Genomic DNA, 13,085 nt, shown 5'->3' on the forward strand with positions numbered 1-13,085 from the left:
CTTATATAATGCAGTAAATCTTCACTTTTCCCTGGCTGAATATTTTAATAAAGCATGCAAATAACTCGAAGAAACTCTTACATAGCAAACACCAAGATTCCTATAAAATAATACAGAAGAAAATCTGAGTTTATTTTTTTTTATTTTTTTTTCAACATTTTTATTTTATTTTTGGGACAGAGAGAGACAGAGCATGAACGGGGGAGGGGCAGAGAGAGAGGGAGACACAGAATCGGAAACAGGCTCCAGGCTCTGAGCCATCAGCCCAGAGCCTGACACGGGGCTCGAACTCACGGACCGCGAGATCGTGACCTGGCTGAAGTTGGACGCTTAACCAACTGCACCACCCAGGCGCCCCGAAAATCTGAGTTTCTAAACAGAGTACCTTTTTTTTTTTGCAAAACACAATGAATTTCAATGCCCCCCCTCCCCCCGCTTTGGGGTTCTAAAAAGAACAGTTTTATATTATTTTTTTCCAGGTTTTAGAAAAGATAACTTCTCACTTTAATCTGTGAAGCAATCTTAAAATCAACCTCTGACAGAAATCTACTATGAGAATACCTTACTGTGATTTAAATCAAACCTCCTAATGGACAAGTCAAACAAAATATTACAAGAAAAGAAATTCTGAAGCAGCACTGAGCTTAGCAGGCAGTGAATAGATATGGGCGCACAATGTTTGATGCTGCTTTTCCCATTGAAAAATCTAGGTTATCTAAAAACTGTAGAGGGAAGGCTGAAAAAGCTACCCACAGTTTTTGGCAAACCCCTGGGTCTGTAGTGATAACAGTTGACTCTGGGACCCGGTAAAGAAGAGAGAAATCCGTGTCATGTACCAGTTCAAAGCCTGGATCCTTCAAAGACTGCACATTTACAATGATGATGAACACCAGATAGAGAAGCTCCCCCCCAAAATATTAGCTGAAAGTATATCCTACAAGCACACGTGGCTAATGACATAGCCCTAAAGTATATTAAACAAGGATATGACAGAAGGATCAATGGCCAAGCCATAATCACCATTGGGATATATTACACATACATCTCCTAAATTGATAGAAGCAAGAAAATACATGATTTATGACGATCAGAAGTTTGTCACCCTCAACAAATTTCAATGAATCAAATTTTTACACACTGTGTTATCAGATAACTCATTAAAAGTTGGGTATACAGTATTCATCACGCTAAGGAGGAAATACGTAATCTTGAATACGTATGTTTGAAGGGAAAGAAAGTCTTCAAATCAAAAATGAGCAATAATCTTGGGAAGACAGAACAGGAAGACCAACTTAAATCGAATGCATAAATTAATGAAATAAAAAGCAATTATCTGAAAGAACAACAAAGCGAAATTAGACAATTTCACAGATTAATCAAGTTAATTGTACAATATTAAGATTGAGAAATAAATAGAGGAAAGTAGAAATTGCAAGCACCATGAATAAAGAAATAGCCATTAGTGGTAGTCCTAGAGGCAGTAACAGGTAATAAGAGAACAGTCTTGACAAGTGTGTGCCAAAATATTTTAAAAGTTTGAGCTGAAAAAATCCCTGAAAAATATAATACCCAATTTAACTCAAGATTTGATTCAATTGACACAATTATGATATATCTTGTAGAAACTGAATCTATCTTTAATAAACTTTCACATGAAAATCTAAATCTTAAAGGATTTCTCAACGAATTTTTCCAAACACTGGAAGAAGAAATAGTATGTATCTTAGAAACACTTCAAGAAAATAAAAAAATAAAATAAAATAAAAATAAATAATAAAAAAAAAACTGGTACAATGTCGAGCTAGTTTTCTAAGGCCAGCATAACACTGATACCAAAACCATGTAAGTACATCACTAGAGAAAAAAATTGAAAGTTAATATTTGCTATAAATTTATATTTAAAAGTCATTACTGAGTCTAGTAATTTAACTTAAGATGTGTATCAGCTAGGAGTGTTTAACGAAAGAGGGGGCAAGGCCATTTTTTCCTCACATAAAAAACACTGGGCGCTGGCAATGGAGAGTAGTGATGTTGCATATCTTTAATTCTCCTGGCACTTTCTACATGTTCCAAGTCGGCTGACATAGCATTCCACATCAGGAGAGGAAGAAAGAGATAAAGCATCCTTTTTATTTAATATCATTTCTTTTTTTCCCCCTTTTCTTCCCTCTCCTCTTGCACAAACTTCTCATCATTGAAGATTTTATTAAGCATTCTTTTGAATTTTTTCCAGGATAACATAGAAATGTGAAAACAGGGGCGCCTGGGTGGCGCAGTCGGTTAAGCGTCCAACCTCAGCCAGGTCACAATCTCGCGGTCCGTGAGTTCGAGCCCCGCGTCAGGCTCTGGGCTGATGGCTCAGAGCCTGGAGCCTGTTTCCGATTCTGTGTCTCCCTCTCTCTCTGCCCCTCCCCCGTTCATGCTCTGTCTCTCTCTGTCCCAAAAATAAATAAACGTTGAAAAAAAATTAAAAAAAAAAGAAATGTGAAAACATATATATGATTGTTTTCATTGTTTAAAAAAAATAGAGATCACATTATTACAATGCAATACTCCATCATACATCATGGAAATCCCTACAAGACCACTTTGGAGATTACATTTAGTTTTGAATACCTTCATATAAATCTATCCTCTTTACAGTTCATAGATACTAAATTTGTTTCCAATTTTTGCCTCCCCCCCAAATACTCAATAAGCATCCTTTTATATATGTTCTAACATGTTGGCATTTTTATTTTAAAGTGAAAGTGGAGGGGCACCTGGGAGGCTCAGTCGGTTAAGCATCCGACTTTGGCTCAGGTCGTGATCTCGCGGTCCGGGGATTCAAGCCCCGCGTCGGGCTCTGTGCTGACGGCTCAGAGCCTGGAGACGGTTTCAGATTCTGTGTCTCCCTCTTTCTCTGACCCTCCCCTGTTCATGCTCTCTCTCTGTCTCAAAAATAAATAAATGTTAAAAAATTAAAAAAAATAAAGTGAAAGGGGAAATTAATGAATCAAATGGCGATTATATATTTAATATTAAGACAATTTATATCTTAATTTCACATTTTCATCAGCAACGAATACCTAAAATTTATCTGAAGCAATGACATATTATTGCACATAATTTTGTTCATCTGATGGGGAAAACGTGATGGCAAATATGGCTATTTAATTTGCATTTGTTGAATATTAATTACTATGATCATTTCCATACATTTACTCTTAATTTGAGTTTTGAAATTTTTTATTAACATTATTTACACATTTTTCTGTTTTCTGAAGCTCTTTGTATATTAAAAATATTAGTCATCAATTATTTTCTCCCAAGTTAGCTACTTGTCCATGAACTTTGTAGAGTTACTTTTGTTACATAAAAAAACTTAATTGGGGTGCCTGGGTGGCGCAGTCGGTTAAGCGTCTGACTTCAGCCAGGTCACGATCTCGCACTCCGTGAGTTCAAGCCCCGCGTCGGGCTCTGGGCTGATGGCTCGGAGCCTGGAGCCTGTTTCTGATTCTGTGTCTCCCTCTCTCTCTGCCCCTCCCCCGTTCATGCTCTGTCTCTCTCTGTCCCAAAAATAAATAAAAAACGTTGAAAAAAAAATTAAAAAAAAAAACAACTTAATTTAACCTCGGTTAAGGAGATCTTCTCAACCCCTGACTTTAGTTAGGCTTCTTAAATTTACATCTAGGACTTTGTTATTTTTATGGTGTAGAATTTTTTGTCTGTAATTTATTAGAATTTCAACATGTATGGTATGAGATAAAATACCAGATTTATTCTTTTATTTTTATTTTCTACTGTGAGTTGAATGTTAGTTATTGTCGTTGCTATCACTATTATTATTATGGAGAAAATTGACTTTTTACATATTTATTTTGTATTCAGTGTTCTCACCACGTTATTTTATCAAATCTTGTCGGGTTTTCGGGTTTTTAAAAAATCTTTTTTTTTTTTCAATTATGCTCTCGGTTGTAACAGGTTTTTCTACTCTGAAATTTTGCTTTTTTTTTTTTACTAAATATTCAAATTGTTGAATGTATTTTAATCAACTGCCATCCTTATTTTGCTTATGCTTTTAATTAAAATGGTATTAGAGTTCTTTCAATTTCAACATGACATTTACGGTTCGAGTAAATATGCTTTTTAAAATGTAGGTAGTTGCCTTCTAATTCATTTTTTACTTAGGCATTTCATTAGGAAATTTTGCGGAGTATCGTCAAATCTCATTTCAGTGTATGCTAAAGAAGGCTGAATAAAATAATTCTTGTAGTAGATGAAAGGAATCTTGTATAACTGTAACTTTATACCCATCGAACAACAACTCATTATCCTTACCCCCTCCCACTAACAATCTGTCTCTAGTTTCTGCTTCTATGAGTTTAACTGTTTTAGATGCTCAAAAAAGTGGAATTATGCAGTGTTTGTTCTCTGACTTATGTCACTTAGCAGAAAACCTTCTAGGTTCACCCATGTTGTCAAGATCAGCGGATTTCCTTCTTTATTAAGGCAGAATAATCTGTACAGCACCATGCCTATAGTTCACAATACTGTATTTTGCACTTCAAAATTTAGTGGGGTCTACTCTTAAAACCAATACTATACTGGTGTTAACTAACTTGAATTTAAATAAATAAATTTTAAAAATATTAAAAACTGAAGAGGGTAGATCTCATGTTAAGTATTAACAAACACCACACGCGCGCGCACACACACACACACACACACACACACGGGACCCCAGGAAACTTCTAGAGCTGATGGATACGTTTATTGCCCTTAATTGTGATTTTGATACCACTAGGGTAGGCACATGTCCAAATTTAAATCATATACATTAAATATGTGCAGTTTTTTTGTCTATCAAAACATTCAAACTTGAATTTCATTAAAAAATGAAGAGACTTGTCTCCAAGGCTCTTTATAAGAACCCTAATCGCCTATGATTTTCAGTAAGTAGGAGTCAGAGGAAGAAGGTATAAAATACAATGTCCAGTCTGAGACGAAGTCAGAGTATATGTGGAAACAAAAGAGAGGGTGTGGAGAAAGGGATTTCGGGCAGCAGCACGCGCCCGGAGCACCTGATGGATGGCGGAGCCTCAACCATCATCCCTTTCTTTTTCTTTTTAAATGTTTTAAAATGTGTATTTATTTTTGAGAGACAGGGAGAGAGAGAGAGAAAGAGAGAGAGAGAGATGGAGTGTGAGTCGTGGTGGGGAAGAAAGAGAGAAGGAGACACAGAATCTAAAGCAGACTCCAGGCTCTGAGCTGTCAGCACAGAGCCCCACCCGGGGCCTGAACTCGTGAACCGCGAGACCATGACCTGAGAGGAAGTTGGATGCTCAACCAACTGAGCCAGGCAGGTGCCCTCTGTTCTCCCTTTCAAATCCTTATTAGAAGATACAGCACATGGGAAAATTGCATTTTCTAGCATAAAGTTGATACTCAATTAAACATTTTTGATCCATTGAATGAATGAACTGTCTTATCCAATTCTGTAGTTTTTAGTCTAAAGACCTAGGCAGAGCTGTGTGCATTTCCCCCATCCCTACCTGTTCTTTGTACACAGTCTAATACAAGGTAGTTACTTGTGATCTGTGACCTAGAGGAGCCTGAGGCACCCAGAGAACTTTGAGCTTTCTGCACCTGTCTTGTTCCTTCTTTTCCTTCCTAATCTTTCCTATTCTATAATCTTTATAGGCATCACAATAAACATGTGTCTACATGTTTTTTTTTACCCCACCAGATTGCGACCTACTTGAGGGCAGGAATAATTTCAAACTAAGGACTCAGGACACATGTTTAAATGACTGATTGAGCACTTTATATGCATCCAAATCAAGGAGCAGAAAGTATGTATAATGAATGCCACAGTGTATGGTCAGGTTGAAGAATTGCTCTCTGCAGAGAATTCCAGAGAATTCTGCATATGTTTGCTTTAAGCAAGCTTATTATGCATTACTATGGTGTACCAGAGGCGTGGAGGGCACATTGTGTGATCATTACAGTAGGCATATCTTTACAGCTCCCCCAGCAAACATGTCCTGTTTTTGTAGTTTCATTTATGAATCTGTGCCTTGCCATTCTGTTTATACCTTGGGGCCAAATCTCTGGCCTTCTAATTTGGCACGGGGATGGTTCCAGAAGGCCAAGAGGAAGTTCATCCTCCCCTCCCATCACCGAGAGCATTTAGCTTGGACCAGTCCTTTCATACAAATGGAATCCATACTGACAAACCAGAGAGCTGGATCTTAGCCAGATTTGACGAGCAGTGATTAATAAAGCAGCAGAAAGCAATGAACGATCATTTGGTCTATTAGCTCCGCCAGATTCAGTCCATTAGTCGCCAAGCACTGAAGCGCCCCGCGGAGGAAAGGAGACCATGTTCATGTGTGTGATCCAACATAGCCAGGTGCAGCCTGATGAAGAGGCACTAGCCCAGTCAAACCTGTCAAGGCTGGGTCCTGGCAAGGGTGGAGAGCAATGACGTGGATCTAGTTTCACTTCAGCACGTGACAAATATGCCATGGAATGTTCTTTCTTGTTGTTAAGATTAATAGGAAGAAACACTTCTCTCTTCCACGAAGCAGGAATGACTAAATGTAATCGTGCCAGAGACCTTTAGCGCTTTTGTAGAGGCAGTTGCACTTGCGTTGGGCACCCAAAGATGACAATAATGGCAAGATTCTTCACTAGGTCCTGCCACAGCTTGGAAATACGACTTAAAGATAATTTCTTCCTTTGAAGCCTAAAACGTAAAGCCTGGAATCTTTATCTTTATATCAAGGTTAACTCTAGAAAAAAATACCTTCTCCTGGAAATGGTTTAATTATTGCATCATTCTTTAAAAAAAAAGAATTAGCATTTTTTAAAAAATTTGACACCTTGTTCTTCCTGACATCTCTTTGTGGTCGTTAGGTTATCCAGCTTTGTGCAAATTTGAATAAGTTGCATGTCACTGTTTTCCAATTTTTTCATTTAAAAAATCCATGCAAATGAATGTTTTTTTCCATTCACTACCATACTAACAGCTCTTTTTTGTAATAAAAGTTACTAATAAAACAGTCTTTCTATATATAACATGGTCATCTACTCTAATATTCATCTAAAGAATTCTTTATTCTTATTATTTTATAATGAATTGAAACCATTTCTACTTTATTCATATTTCTAGCCACACTCTATTTTTTATTGTTTAATATTTATTATTTATTTTTGAGAGAGAGAGAGAGAGAGAGAGAGAGAGAAGGACCAATCAGAGGAGAGGCAGAGAGAGCGAGACCCAGAATTCAAAACAGGCTCCAGATTCTGAGTTGTCAACACAGAGCTCAACATGGGGCTCAAACCCATGAACCATGAGATAGATCATGGCCTGAGCCAAAGTCAGATGCTCAACTGACTGAGACACCCAGGGGCCCCAAATCACACTCTCTTTAAAGGTGAAAATGTCTGATTTCTTGGAATAATCTTTGTATAACCTAATACACACAAGATAACAATACACGCGTGTGAGCGCGTGTGTGTGTCTTCTTTTGCAGCCCTTACCATTGTATTTTTTTAATTTTTTTTTAATTTTTATTTATTTTTGAGACAGAGAGAGTCAGAGCATGAACGGGGGAGGGGCAGAGAGAGAGGGAGGCACAGAATCGGAAGCAGGCTCCAGGCTCTGAACCATCAGCCCAGAGCCGGACGCGGAGCTCGAACTCGCAGACCGAGAGATAGTGACCTGAGGTGAAGTCGGACGCTTAACCGACTGAGCCACCCAGGCGCCCCTTTACCAGTGTATTTTTGTGGAAACATGAGGCTTTGAAGAAAAAAAAATTCATAAGATAATTGAAAAATATGCTGTAAGCCCATGTTCAATTATTTTGGACCAAAGCCTGTATATGCAACAAATGTGGTTGCCATACTTTTTCTTTTGAGCACATACCCTGCCACTGTAAAACAAAACAAAACAAAACAAAACAAAACAAAACAAAACAAAACAAAAATTAGAACACGGAGCAATGTGTTAAATGTGCCCAGAAGCCTCTATGTTGTGCACATATGCACCTGTACTGCATAACAATAACATACCTGTAATGAATGTAATCTTTCCTAACTACTTATCGTACTTACTCTGCTAAGCCATATAGCTATGATATTTCTTAGATTCTATCTGGCAAACTTTGCCTAGAGTAAATGCTGAACCATTTGGCAATAGCAAAGACTGTAGTTTTTGATTGTTTGTTTGTTTGTTTGTTTGTTTTTGAGATCAAGAGAGGGTGCAGGTGAGCCAGGAGTGGGGTTGGGGGGCTCACACAAAGCAGGGCTTGTGTTCGCCTGATGCAGGGCTCAATCTCACGCCACTCAGGACTCAAGACTCAGACTCACGAACCTACGAGATCACAACCTGAGCTGAAGTCAGATGCTTCACGGACTGAACCACCCAGGCACCAGAGCAAAGACTGTATTTATGGGAATACCGCAGGCCCTTGCTGTTTTAAAAACAACAATTTGAAGGTCTTTCTTGGGGGGCAAAGGTAGGAAAAACATAGTCCAAATAATTTTTCTTGATGATTTTGTTCTTTAGCATTCAATAAATATGTTTTCCACCTCCAAACGTGCTTGATATGTACATAGTTAATATTTTGACAAAAGTATTTCTATGACTAGTGTCAGGGAATGATACATACTGATCCGGCAGCAGTCTGGTAATGGTCATATTACATCATTTTAAACTTCACGAGCTTATGGACAAATGAGAAGATCGAAATGAGAAAAAAAACTTAAAAATGCAAGAAAACCATTCTATCACGTATAATGCAGATAGATTGTTTCTGTATAATTTCATAAATTGTAATCTGAGTTGCGAGGGCTTCCCTAACAAAGTACAGCAGTGGTGGCTTAGACAACAAAATTCATTTCTCACAGTTGTGGTGGCTGCGAGCGTGAGATCTGGGGTTGGTTAGATCTGGAGTCAGCACGGTTGGTTTCTCCTGAGGCTTCTGTCCTTGGCTTGCAGACGGCCACCTTACCGCTACGTCCCCACATGGTCTTTCCTCTGCGCCTGCACCTCTCCGGGGTTTCTTCCTCTTGCCATAAGGACAAAAGTGCTATTGCATCAGGTCCTACCCTGATGACCTTATTTATTCTTAATCACCTCCTTAAAGGCCCTGTCTCCAAGTACAGTTCTATTGGGGGCTGAACTTCAACATACGAATTTCCGGGGGGACAAATTCAGTCCATACAATTATTTACGAAAACTAATTGGGATAGTCTTCAAGCTGGTATTAGGGAGAAAAGAAACCTGTTAATTTGATTTACTGTATTCGGCAAAAAGATACTTTATTTTTAGTGCCCAATTAATAAGACCCACTGTGATTCAGAACATTAGTGTTTGAGGGATGTACCAACTCTAAAATTTTCTTATTCTCTAATTCACCAGGTCTAGTTTAAACGGCATGTCATTGTGTTCTAAGGAAAACAGAGTATGTATTTGTATTTGAAGTAAAAAGTAATAATTGCTTTTAGGTCATCCCTTACAGTAGACTATTAGTAAATTTAAATTTGATGTGTATAAATGAATATCTTACTTACCTCAAGGTTTTCTTTTCCCTGATTCACAAAAGCACTGGAGGATAGGCTTATTGTATTCACAAAAACCTCAGAGGGAAAACAAAACAAAACAGCAGTATATGAAATAGAATAAACGATAGGATTTTGTAAATATCCAATGTATTATTCTGATTTTCAGTAAAAAAATATCTGGCCTACAGCAACTGCATAGAAACATTTGGAAGCATTCCTATCAAATGTAATATCAAATGACCTATTTCTCTTTTTGACTCCTGGCAGAATCAATGTTTTTCTAAAATCAGAGAATTCTCGAGTTGGAGTAAGCATCTGAACATCTCTCATATGAAAAGTATCCTATTTTGGTGGTGAGTTTGTGAATAAACATACCTTGAGATAAAGAACAGATAGACATATTCCATGCTTTGCTCTTTCTCTTACAAATGGAATTTTCTTCCTATAATTTCATGCTATTTCTTCTATAAAAGGAGGATATGGATAGAAATCTAAAACTTGAGGCACCATTGGGCCCCACTAAATGATCCAAGAGTATATTACGGTTATAGTTGCTTATTTTCAGGATGCGTTAAGGCTTTGCCTTTATGGAGAGCTATAGCAATAATGGTGGGGAAATATTTGCTTACTTTTGAATTAGCAACATAGGAAATCACAATAACAGAGACCCAAACCTTACTAGTGTTATTTTCAAATAGCTCTCTGAAGCTGTATTCTTTCTTTAGGAAGTCTACCAACCTCATCATCCACAAACATTACAAAAAAGAAAGATAGCTAATAATAAAGCTACAAGGAAGTGCAAAACTTCCAGAAACCCTTGAGCTTCCTGGGGCTAAACCACTGCCATTGAATTAAATTATGTTAAGATCAATCCCATTAAGGATCCACAAGCTATCTTTTCATAAGTGAATAAGAGGATACCCCACACATTTAGAACCTTTACTCCCTGAATCCTAGGTTCTATCTTATTTGGGCTAATATGACTAAATGCCACAAGAGATAAGGACCACAATATCGCGAACACATTTCTGTTACATTTTTTAAAGACGTACCTGACACGGGGACATTGGACTTCCAGAAATGACATCAGAAAGAAACTCTCCTTCAATGGACACCATTGAAAAGGACCTTATCAGGTAGAACAAAACTCCCAGAGTTGATTTATAGATTCATATTTGCCACATCAAAAGAAAGATATAATTTTCTCCTGACTGCTAGACATCCATTCCATCAAGAGATTGAAAGCTGAGAATTCTTAGAAATATTTCAGAAGCGATGGCTTCAGATGTCATTAAAACACTGCCAGCAAAATTTAGCTCATCAGAAAGCAGAACTGTATTAGGGCTTTTCTTGTGCAGTAAACGGTTTGTTCTACTCAAAGGCACTCCAGCCTTCTATGCAGGAATTCTTTATTTGCACTCAAAACATTTTTCTCACCTTAAGGGATTTACTTCAGTTGAGATCAATTATGCTTCCATTTCTGGTGGATTCTGTACCCCTTTAAGTCTCTATTTCATACGAAAACACAACTTCTCCCAAATCCCAGCTGATCAGTTGGTGTTGCACATTCATAAAAATTCCTCTTAGCTACCCAAAGGGGAACTTGAGAGATAGCAATACTTTTTTTGTTTGTTTGTTTTGTTTTAACTATATAAATACTGTAAGTTAAGTGGAAAAGCTCATGTACAAGCTAATCAAAACAAAACAAAACAAAAACCAACCAACCAACAAAAAGACCCAACTAGGAAATGGGATGTTTTCATTGTATGAATTAGGTCATCTAAGTTCCTAGCTTTGGGGTCTCTTTGAAAGATGAATAGCCATTTTGTTTCTGGCAATCACTGTGCTGGAACTGGCTGATTTATAAAATCATAAATGGTCTAGCATAGATATTGTCATGTCAGATGATTTAATGACTCACTTTATAAAAAATAAAAAGGAAAAGAAAGGACTGGCTCTCATCCAAATCTAAGAAGCACTCTTTGGACAATATCCTGGTTAGCAAATCTTTCAAAATGTTACAGTGCATGAAGGTGCTCCAGTCTAACTTTGTGTGCACTTGACCCAAAAGGGTGACAAAGCATTGGAAAAGGCATTCATCCAGGAGCTAGCCTCACACTCAGAGCTAGACCTTGGTGTTCTTCTGTCGAACATCAACAATCTCACAGAATATCAGCACGGATAAGACTGCTGTGTAGACATGATGAAGCAAAATAAAGACAAGATTATTCCCATACCCATGTTTGAATATAGGTGATGATAAGAATTTTCCCTTCCTAATATGAGTGACAGTGGGTTCTGCTAACAATGGCAAATGCCATCCCCTTTTCTTTCTTCCGACCATGAAGATAAAATCAATCAGGCATCCAATCATAAAAATTAACTCCAATTCCTGAGCACAAAACCCCACATCCTTGAACACTTCCTAGATCACCAAGTCCTGTAAAGTTATTCTAATACCCTCTAACTGAGTCACCCCACAGCTGCCCGAGAGTGCAGTCACTTGGATGATACCAAATCCATAAACTCAAATGTGTTTGACCACGTATCTGTTCATGGCAGTCATTGGCTGCCACACATTGACAGTGGTTGAAACTTGAAAACCCACAGTGAGATTTTCCTCCAGAAAATTCACAGGAGTTAGTGCCTCCAACTTTAAAATATGAACAGGGAAAAACAGATTGAGATTACAGGATTATTCTGCCAACTGCAATCTGATACAGCTTCTCACCCAAACCTCTTGTCAAAAGAGAAATATGTAAGAGATTACGTTTAAATATGATTTATGAATAACTTTTAAAAGGAAATAATATCCACAATGTGAACTATTTCATGGGTAAGATTATTTCAAATCAATGCAGGGAAACCGTCCTGTAACTCAGAGAAGCTACGGCTGGTGTAAGGTCACACATCTAATATGTAGTGGAGAAAAACTTGAATCGGATTTTCTGACTGCAGAACTATTCATTTCGCAGTCCATGCTGACTGGCAGCATGTGGGATAAAGTACATGTCCTTTTTTAATAGGACGTCATATTTTAAGATCAAGGAACTATCTTGGTCCAAACACCCTGTTCACTTCTCTGCACCGTGTTGACTCACTCTGCAAAAGACATAGAAGAAAGTGATCACAGTGGTAAGGTAAGGGGTTATAAAACAGCATAGGATGAATGGAGTTAAAGAGACTAAGTGTGTTACAATGGGAAAAAGACTTTTTCAGTTACTCAACTCTTACGGTGAAAGAAATAAGATTTTCTTAATGATGTTCCAAGTATAGGATAAGGGCATCTGTATGAGATGTTCATAGGCCAATATTTCAATTTTACATGACCACAGGAATTACAACAACTTTTGAAGGTACAAAGGGCTGCAGAGAGGATAATGTATTGTCTCTGTTCAAGATAAGCCAGGCAGTTATTTGGAAGGAAGATGGTAGAAATAAGTTCACTGACTGAAAGTGAATTTAGACTAATTGATGTCTTTCCAGCCTGTGCATTTATGATGGTAAGGTTTGGACAATAATCTTGAGAGCAC

Source organism: Prionailurus viverrinus, chromosome D3, assembly GCF_022837055.1.
Source record: "Prionailurus viverrinus isolate Anna chromosome D3, UM_Priviv_1.0, whole genome shotgun sequence".
Lineage (NCBI taxonomy): Eukaryota > Metazoa > Chordata > Mammalia > Carnivora > Felidae > Prionailurus > Prionailurus viverrinus.